A 9,074-nucleotide genomic window follows, 5' to 3' on the forward strand; every position below is an offset into this window, starting at 1 on the left:
GTCACAGTGAGGGAGGGGGATGAAAAGGAGGGCCCAGAGTGGCATTCCCTGGTAACCAGGGTCAGGTAAGCTGAGCCTGGACAGTCAAACAGGGCCCGGTGGCCGGCATACATCCCCTCGCGCGGTCATTCATTCGCTCACCGCCCGCTGACTCACTTGTTCAAATGACACATTGCGTCTCTTGGCCCCTCTTGAGACTAGGAAGACCTTGGCCTCAGAGGCCTGCTGAAGGCCTGGCTGGAGTCCAGAGCCTCAGCCTTCTTCATGCCCTTCACTGGGCCTGGAGCTGGACCTGCCCAGATGTGGAACCTCCCAGTTTGGAAGCAACTTCTTGTATGAGGCTCTCTGTGGACAGGGACAGCTGAGACACAGAGGAGGTGCCCAGAGACCAGGGGTTTGGAGTCTGCAGCTGCAGATGTACTTAGTGCATGGTATAGGACCAGGAGGGGCCTGCTGGCAGAACTGTGGCCACTAAACCAAAGGGACCCTCAGGCCAAGAAGGGACACTGGCTTCTTATTGCAGGAAGCCAAGCAAAGGGACCCAGGCTGGCAGAAGGAGTGGCGCTTCCAAGCCACAGACCACCAATGTTTCCTGGACTCTGGCGCTCTTTATTCCTCTCTCCATGACCTGCCGCCCCCTGCCCCAGCCCCCGCCCCCATTTGCTGCTGGTAAGTTCATTTTCCCAGTCTGGCTCCCGTGCAGAGAGGGCCTGGAGGCCGAGGTGGAAGGTAGCAGCGAGTTGGCCCGCGCTTGGCCCTCCTGCGGTTGCCGCTTCAGCACCAGACTGTCATACACCTGGTAGTTGGCATTGCCTCCTGGGTTCCGGCTGAGTGGCATGAAGGTGGGCGGGGGTGGAGGGTGCTCGGTAGCCTGGACGTCGGGCAGGAGGTGAGAGGGGCGGAGGAGCAGCGCTGAGCTGGGAGCCGGGGCCCGCTGGTCCGAGGCCTCGGCCAGTACCGTGAGGGAGGCGGAGGTGGCCACAGGGCGCCGCAAGGGCAGGATCTCAGCCCATGCGGCCGCCGGGTGCCGCACCTCGTGGGGATCGCGGGAGTAATCCAAGTGTCCCGTGGAGGGGTGCAGGCTGCGGTTGGACTCGCTGTGAGCACAGCTGGGGAGGCTACGTCTGTGGGCCGGTGGGGTGTCGCGCTACCAGGCTTCGGGCCGGTAGCCCCGAGGAACCAGAGCGGATGGAGGCTCAGAGCCCTCCAGACCCAGACTCCGCCGCGGGCCCAGTTGCCGTCCTTTCGGCCCACGAGCCCCTCGACCTGCACCTGGCCGCCCCCACCGGCGCCCAGTCCCGGCGCCGCCACCTGTGTGCCGGAGTGTCCCTCCACAGCTCCCTCCGACAAAAGCCCCACCACCACCCCGCCCCTCTGGCGTGTCACCGCGGCCGGGTGCGGGAGCGGGATCGAGGGCAGGGGCCGCTTCCCCGGGCCTGCCGGCCACCAGGGGCGGGGTCCTGAGCTCGGCGGGGGGTGTGGGGCAGGGGTGGCCTTGCCGGGGCTGAGGGGCCGTGGCGACTCAATGGTGGCTCCCAGTGGCTTCGGGCCAGCTGCTGTCGGGCAGGAGGGCCGGCCCGGGCTGCGGCCGGGCTGCGCCGAGCGCCGCGTGGGCGGGCAGGGCCGATGCCCAAGGGACCGCGGGCCCCGGGCCCTGAAGCCTCCGGGGCCACGTCCCTGTGGGCGACGTGCGGGATCTTGGGCGGGGCGCCAAGCGCCGAAGGGTTTGCTGGGTCACGGCCGCCCTGGGCTGGGAGGTGGTCGCCAAACCCTCCGCCGCCGCCCGATACCCGAGACCTCCGTTCCCCCTGCCTGGGCGGGCCAGGGGGCCCTGCCGGGCGGGCCGGCCGCCAGGCTGGCGTTCAGGCGCAGCGCCAGCGCCAGCGAAACTGGCCCTCAAGAGGCAGCCCGCGGCCCCCGCCCCCGTCTACGGCCATACCACCTGAACGCGCCCGATCTCGTCTGATCTCGGAAGCTAAGCAGGGTCGGGCCTGGTTAGTACTTGGATGGGAGACCGCCTGGGAATACCGGGTGCTGTAGGCTTTTTGCCTCCCGCTCCTCCCGCCTTCTCCTTTACTCGCCCGCGGCGGGGGCCGCCGGCTCCGCCCCCGCCGGGCCCCGCTGCAGGCCCCACCTCCTCAGGCCCCTCCCACCACGGCGCGCGCCGGCGGGGGCGCTCCCCGCCGGCCCGGCCGGCCAGGCGGCCAGAAGGCGGCCCTGGAAGGCAGCCGCACCCCAGACGCTCCCGGGGTGGCCGGCCCGGACCCAGACTCCGCCGCGGGCCCAGCTGCCGTCCTTTCGGCCCGCGAGCCCCTCGACCTGCACCTGGCCGCCCCCACCGGCGCCCAGCCCCGGCGCTGCCACCTGTGTGCCGGAGTGTCCCTCCACAGCTCCCTCCGACAAAAGCCCCCCCCCCACCCCGCCCCTCTGGCGTGTCACCGCGGCCGGGTGCGGGAGCGGGATCGAGGGCAGGGGCCGCTTCCCCGGGCCTGCCGGCCACCAGGGGCGGGGTCCTGAACTCGGCGGGGGGTGTGGGGGCAAGGGTGGCCTTGCCGGGGCTGAGGGGCCGTGGCGACTCAATGGTGACTCCCAGTGGCTTCGGGCCAGCTGCTGTCGGGCAGGAGGGCCGGCCCGGGCTGCGGCCGGGCTGCGCCGAGCGCCGCGTGGGCGGGCAGGGCCGATGCCCGAGGGACCGCGGGCCCCGGGCCCTGAAGCCTCCGGGGCCACGTCCCTGTGAGCGACGTGCGGGATCTTGGGCGGGGCGCCAAGCGCCGAAGGGTTTGCTGGGTCACGGCCGCCCTGGGCTGGGAGGTGGTCGCCAAACCCTCCGCCGCCGCCCGATACCCGAGACCTCCGTTCCCCCTGCCTGGGCGGGCCAGGGGGCCCTGCCGGGGCGGGCCGGCCGCCAGGCTGGCGTTCAGAACGCCAGCGCCAGCGAAACTGGCCCTCAAGAGGCAGCCCGCGGCCCCCGCCCCCGTCTACGGCCATACCACCCTGAACGCGCCCGATCTCGTCTGATCTCGGAAGCTAAGCAGGGTCGGGCCTGGTTAGTACTTGGATGGGAGACCGCCTGGGAATACCGGGTGCTGTAGGCTTTTTGCCTCCCGCTCCGCCCGCCTTCTCCTTTACTCGCCCGCGGCGGGGGCCGCCGGCTCCGCCCCCGCCGGGCCCCGCTGCAGGCAGTAGTCAAGGTGGTTTGCCTGCCCGAGCAGGAAGCTTGGGCGATGGCAGAAGCGGGAAGAAACTCTTGAGCACAGGTTCTTGGATCCACGGAGCAGCGCATGCGCATGCGATGGCTGCCTACACAGCTGGCTTGCTTGTCTGTGGGGAAAGGCGAGATGGGTCAGGGCCTGGGTTCCTGAGGGGCTGAGAATCAAGGCAGGGATAGAAGAAAGGGGACAGGCCCACATCCCCTGAACCCACGCCGGCGCCCACTCACCTTTGTGGAAAATACGATTGAAAAGTGCCCGCAAGAATCTCTTCAGATGCCTCCAGAGTTGAGGGAAGAAGGGGAGGGGGGAGGCCGGGAGCAGGGTGAGCCCTGAAATCCAACCCTTGTCCGGTCACACCCCAGCAGCCCTCCCACCTCAGCCCCTTCAAGACCCCAGGGCTCCCCAACCGCGCTGCACAGATCCTGCCCTGACCATAGTCACCACGTTGATCCCCACGTTGAGCAAGATGAAGCTGACCGGGATCAGAAGAATTGAGTATCCTTGCTCCTGGCATTTCCTGGGGATGGGGCCAGTGAACGGCTCGGCTCGGTAGTAGTTTCGCTCACCCATGGCCGTTGGTCCCAGGACTGCCTGGGCCCCCTGCCCTCCAGTTTTAACTGGGAGCCAGACTGGGTCATAATGGGGCAGGTGGTGAGGTCACAGTGAGGGAGGGGGATGAAAAGGAGGGCCCAGAGTGGCATTCCCTGGTAACCAGGGTCAGGTAAGCTGAGCCTGGACAGTCAAACAGGGCCCGGTGGCCGGCATACATCCCCTCGCGCGGTCATTCATTCGCTCACCGCCCGCTGACTCACTTGTTCAAATGACACATTGCGTCTCTTGGCCCCTCTTGAGACTAGGAAGACCTTGGCCTCAGAGGCCTGCTGAAGGCCTGGCTGGAGTCCAGAGCCTCAGCCTTCTTCATGCCCTTCACTGGGCCTGGAGCTGGACCTGCCCAGATGTGGAACCTCCCAGTTTGGAAGCAACTTCTTGTATGAGGCTCTCTGTGGACAGGGACAGCTGAGACACAGAGGAGGTGCCCAGAGACCAGGGGTTTGGAGTCTGCAGCTGCAGATGTACTTAGTGCATGGTATAGGACCAGGAGGGGCCTGCTGGCAGAACTGTGGCCACTAAACCAAAGGGACCCTCAGGCCAAGAAGGGGACACTGGCTTCTTATTGCAGGAAGCCAAGCAAAGGGACCCAGGCTGGCAGAAGGAGTGGCGCTTCCAAGCCACAGACCACCAATGTTTCCTGGACTCTGGCGCTCTTTATTCCTCTCTCCATGCCCTGCCGCCCCCTGCCCCTGCCCCCGCCCCCATTTGCTGCTGGTAAGTTCATTTTCCCAGTCTGGCTCCCGTGCAGAGAGGGCCTGGAGGCCGAGGTGGAAGGTAGCAGCGAGTTGGCCCGCGCTTGGCCCTCCTGCGGTTGCCGCTTCAGCACCAGACTGTCATACACCTGGTAGTTGGCATTGCCTCCTGGGTTCCGGCTGAGTGGCATGAAGGTGGGCGGGGGTGGAGGGTGCTCGGTAGCCTGGACGTCGGGCAGGAGGTGAGAGGGGCGGAGGAGCAGCGCTGAGCTGGGAGCCGGGGCCCGCTGGTCCGAGGCCTCGGCCAGTACCGTGAGGGAGGCGGAGGTGGCCACAGGGCGCCGCAAGGGCAGGATCTCAGCCCATGCGGCCGCCGGGTGCCGCACCTCGTGGGGATCGCGGGAGTAATCCAAGTGTCCCGTGGAGGGGTGCAGGCTGCGGTTGGACTCGCTGTGAGCACAGCTGGGGAGGCTACGTCTGTGGGCCGGTGGGGTGTCGCGCTACCAGGCTTCGGGCCGGTAGCCCCGAGGAACCAGAGCGGATGGAGGCTCAGAGCCCTCCAGACCCAGACTCCGCCGCGGGCCCAGTTGCCGTCCTTTCGGCCCACGAGCCCCTCGACCTGCACTGGCCGCCCCCACCGGCGCCCAGTCCCGGCGCCGCCACCTGTGTGCCGGAGTGTCCCTCCACAGCTCCCTCCGACAAAAGCCCCACCACCACCCCGCCCCTCTGGCGTGTCACCGCGGCCGGGTGCGGGAGCGGGATCGAGGGCAGGGGCCGCTTCCCCGGGCCTGCCGGCCACCAGGGGCGGGGTCCTGAGCTCGGCGGGGGGTGTGGGGCAGGGGTGGCCTTGCCGGGGCTGAGGGGCCGTGGCGACTCAATGGTGGCTCCCAGTGGCTTCGGGCCAGCTGCTGTCGGGCAGGAGGGCCGGCCCGGGCTGCGGCCGGGCTGCGCCGAGCGCCGCGTGGGCGGGCAGGGCCGATGCCCAAGGGACCGCGGGCCCCGGGCCCTGAAGCCTCCGGGGCCACGTCCCTGTGGGCGACGTGCGGGACCTTGGGCGGGGCGCCAAGCGCCGAAGGGTTTGCTGGGTCACGGCCGCCCTGGGCTGGGAGGTGGTCGCCAAACCCTCCGCCGCCGCCCGATACCCGAGACCTCCGTTCCCCCTGCCTGGGCGGGCCAGGGGCCCTGCCGGGGCGGGCCGGCCGCCAGGCTGGCGTTCAGGCGCCAGCGCCAGCGAAACTGGCCCTCAAGAGGCAGCCCGCGGCCCCCGCCCCCGTCTACGGCCATACCACCCTGAACGCGCCCGATCTCGTCTGATCTCGGAAGCTAAGCAGGGTCGGGCCTGGTTAGTACTTGGATGGGAGACCGCCTGGGAATACCGGGTGCTGTAGGCTTTTTGCCTCCCGCTCCGCCCGCCTTCTCCTTTACTCGCCCGCGGCGGGGGCCGCCGGCTCCGCCCCCGCCGGGCCCCGCTGCAGGCAGTAGTCAAGGTGGTTTGCCTGCCCGAGCAGGAGCTTGGCGATGGCAGAAGCGGGAAGAAACTCTTGAGCACAGGTTCTTGGGATCCACGGAGCAGCGCATGCACATGCGATGGCTGCCTACACAGCTGGGCTTGCTTGTCTGTGGGGAAAGGCGAGATGGGTCAGGGCCTGGGTTCCTGAGGGGCTGAGAATCAAGGCAGGGATAGAAGAAAGGGGACAGGCCCCATCCCCTGAACCCACGCCGGCGCCCACTCACCTTTGTGGAAAATACGATTGAAAAGTGCCCGCAAGAATCTCTTCAGATGCCTCCAGAGTTGAGGAAGAAGGGGAGGGGGGAGGCCGGGAGCAGGGTGAGCCCTGAAATCCAACCCTTGTCCGGTCACACCCCAGCAGCCCTCCCACCTCAGCCCCTTCAAGACCCCAGGGCTCCCCAACCAACCGCGCTGCACAGATCCTGCCCTGACCATAGTCACCACGTTGATCCCCACGTTGAGCAAGATGAAGCTGACCGGGATCAGAAGAATTGAGTATCCTTGCTCCTGGCATTTCCTGGGGATGGGCCCAGTGAACGGCTCGGCTCGGTAGTAGTTTCGCTCCCCCATGGCCGTTGGTCCCAGGACTGCCTGGGCCCCCTGCCCTCCAGTTTTAACTGGGAGCCAGACTGGGTCATAATGGGGCAGGTGGTGAGGTCACAGTGAGGAGGGGGATGAAAAGGAGGGCCCAGAGTGGCATTCCTGGTAACCAGGGTCAGGTAAGCTGAGCCTGGACAGTCAAACAGGGCCCGGTGGCCCATACATCCCTCGAGCGGTCATTTCATTTCGCCTCACCGCCCGCTGACTCACTTGTTCAAATGACACATTGCGTCTCTTGGCCCCTCTTGAGACTAGGAAGACCTTGGCCTCAGAGGCCTGCTGAAGGCCTCTGGAGTCCAGAGCCTCAGCCTTCTTCATGCCCTTCACTGGGCCTGGAGCTGGACCTGCCCAGGTGTGGAACCTCCCAGTTTGGAAGCAACTTCTCTTGTATGAGGCTCTCTGTGGACAGGGACAGCTGAGACACAGAGGAGGTGCCCAGAGACCAGGGGTTTGGAGTCTGCAGCTGCAGATGTACTTAGTGCTGGTATAGGACCAGGAGGGGCCTGCTGGCAGAACTGTGGCCACTAAACCAAAGGGACCCTCAGGCAAGAAGGGGACACTGGCTTCTTATTGCAGGAAGCCAAGCAAAGGGACCCAGGCTGGCAGAAGGATGGCGCTTCCAAGCCACAGACCACCAATGTTTCTGGACTCTGGCGCTCTTTATTCCTCTCTCCATGCCCTGCCGCCCCCTGCCCCTGCCCCCGCCCCCATTTGCTGCTGGTAAGTTCATTTCCCCGTCTGGCTCCCGTGCAGAGAGGGCCTGGAGGCCGGGTGGAAGGTAGCAGCGAGTTGGCCCGCGCTTGGCCCTCCTGCGGTTGCCGCTTCAGCACCAGACTGTCATACACCTGGTAGTTGGCATTGCCTCCTGGGTTCCGGCTGAGTGGCATGAAGGTGGGCGGGGGTGGAGGGTGCTCGGTAGCCTGGACGTCGGGCAGGAGGTGAGAGGGGCGGAGGAGCAGCGCTGAGCTGGGAGCCGGGGCCCGCTGGTCCGAGGCCCGGCCAGTACCGTGAGGGAGGCGGAGGTGGCCACAGGGCGCCGCAAGGGCAGGATCTCAGCCCATGCGGCCGCCGGGTGCCGCACCTCGTGGGATCGCGGGAGTAATCCAAGTGTCCCGTGGAGGGTGCAGGCTGCGGTTGGACTCGCTGTGAGCACAGCTGGGGAGGCTACGTCTGTGGGCCGGTGGGGTGTCGCGCTACCAGGCTTCGGGCCGGTAGCCCCGAGGAACCAGAGCGGATGGAGGCTCAGAGCCCTCCAGACCCAGACTCCGCCGCGGGCCCAGTTGCCGTCCTTTCGGCCCACGAGCCCCTCGACCTGCACCTGCCCGCCCCCCGGCGCCCAGTCCCGGCGCCGCCACCTGTGTGCCGGAGTGTCCCTCCACAGCTCCCTCCGACAAAGCCCCACCACCACCCCGCCCCTCTGGCGTGTCACCGCGGCCGGGTGCGGGAGCGGGATCGAGGGCAGGGGCCGCTTCCCCGGGCCTGCCGGCCACCAGGGGCGGGGTCCTGAGCTCGGCGGGGGGTGTGGGGCAGGGGTGGCCTTGCCGGGGCTGAGGGGCGTGGCGACTCAATGGTGGCTCCCAGTGGCTTCGGGCCAGCTGCTGTCGGGCAGGAGGGCCGGCCCGGGCTGCGGCCGGGCTGCGCCGAGCGCCCGTGGGCGGGCAGGGCCGATGCCCAGGGCCGCGGGCCCCGGGCCCTGAAGCCTCCGGGGCCACGTCCCTGTGGGCGACGTGCGGGATCTTGGCGGGGCGCCAAGCGCCGAAGGGTTTGCTGGGTCACGGCCGCCCTGGGCTGGGAGGTGGTCGCCAAACCCTCCGCCGCCGCCCGATACCCGAGACCTCCGTTCCCCCTGCCTGGGCGGGCCAGGGGGGCCCTGCCTGGCGGGGCGGGCCGGCGCCAGGCTGGCGTTCAGGGCGCCAGCGCCAGCGAAACTGGCCTCAAGAGGCAGCCCGCGGCCCCCGCCCCCGTCTACGGCCATACCACCCTGAACGCGCCCGATCTCGTCTGATCTCGGAAGCTAAGCAGGGTCGGGCCTGGTTAGTACTTGGATGGGAGACCGCCTGGGAATACCGGGTGCTGTAGGCTTTTTGCCTCCCGCTCCTCCCGCCTTCTCCTTTACTCGCCCGCGGCGGGGGCCGCCGCTCCGCCCCCGCCGGGCCCCGCTGCAGGCCCCACCTCCTCAGGCCCCTCCACCACGGCGCCGCCGCCGGCGGGCGCTCCCCCCGGCCCGGCCGGCCAGGCGGCCAGAAGGCGGCCCTGAAGGCAGCCGCACCCCAGACGCTCCCGGGGTGGCCGGCCCGGACACCAGACTCCGCCGCGGGCCCAGCTGCCGTCCTTTCGGCCCGCGAGCCCCTCGAACCTGCACCTGGCCGCCCCCACCGGGCGCCCAGCCCCTGCGCTGCCACCTGTGTGCCGGAGTGTCCCTCCACAGCTCCCTCCGACAAAAGCCCC

At 68.5% G+C, this 9,074-nt stretch overlaps 4 non-coding genes across 4 annotated transcripts; all 4 read left to right on the top strand.

Moving 5' to 3' along the window:
- Positions 1-1,925: 1,925 nt before the first annotated feature.
- On the top strand, positions 1,926-2,043 carry LOC117309900 (5S ribosomal RNA). Its single transcript, XR_004524188.1, has one exon. It is a non-coding gene; the product is annotated as a 5S ribosomal RNA (ribosomal RNA).
- A 933-nt stretch (positions 2,044-2,976) lies between these two features.
- On the top strand, positions 2,977-3,095 carry LOC117309895 (5S ribosomal RNA). The gene has a single exon (XR_004524184.1). It is a non-coding gene; the product is annotated as a 5S ribosomal RNA (ribosomal RNA).
- A 2,693-nt stretch (positions 3,096-5,788) lies between these two features.
- Positions 5,789-5,907, top strand: LOC117309897 (5S ribosomal RNA). The gene has a single exon (XR_004524185.1). It is a non-coding gene; the product is annotated as a 5S ribosomal RNA (ribosomal RNA).
- A 2,682-nt stretch (positions 5,908-8,589) lies between these two features.
- Positions 8,590-8,708, top strand: LOC117309898 (5S ribosomal RNA). Its single transcript, XR_004524186.1, has one exon. It is a non-coding gene; the product is annotated as a 5S ribosomal RNA (ribosomal RNA).
- The last annotated feature ends 366 nt before the right edge of the window (positions 8,709-9,074 follow it).

The sequence above is a fragment of the Tursiops truncatus genome, chromosome 20, assembly GCF_011762595.2.
Source record: "Tursiops truncatus isolate mTurTru1 chromosome 20, mTurTru1.mat.Y, whole genome shotgun sequence".
In the NCBI taxonomy this organism is placed as follows: Eukaryota; Metazoa; Chordata; class Mammalia; order Artiodactyla; family Delphinidae; genus Tursiops; species Tursiops truncatus.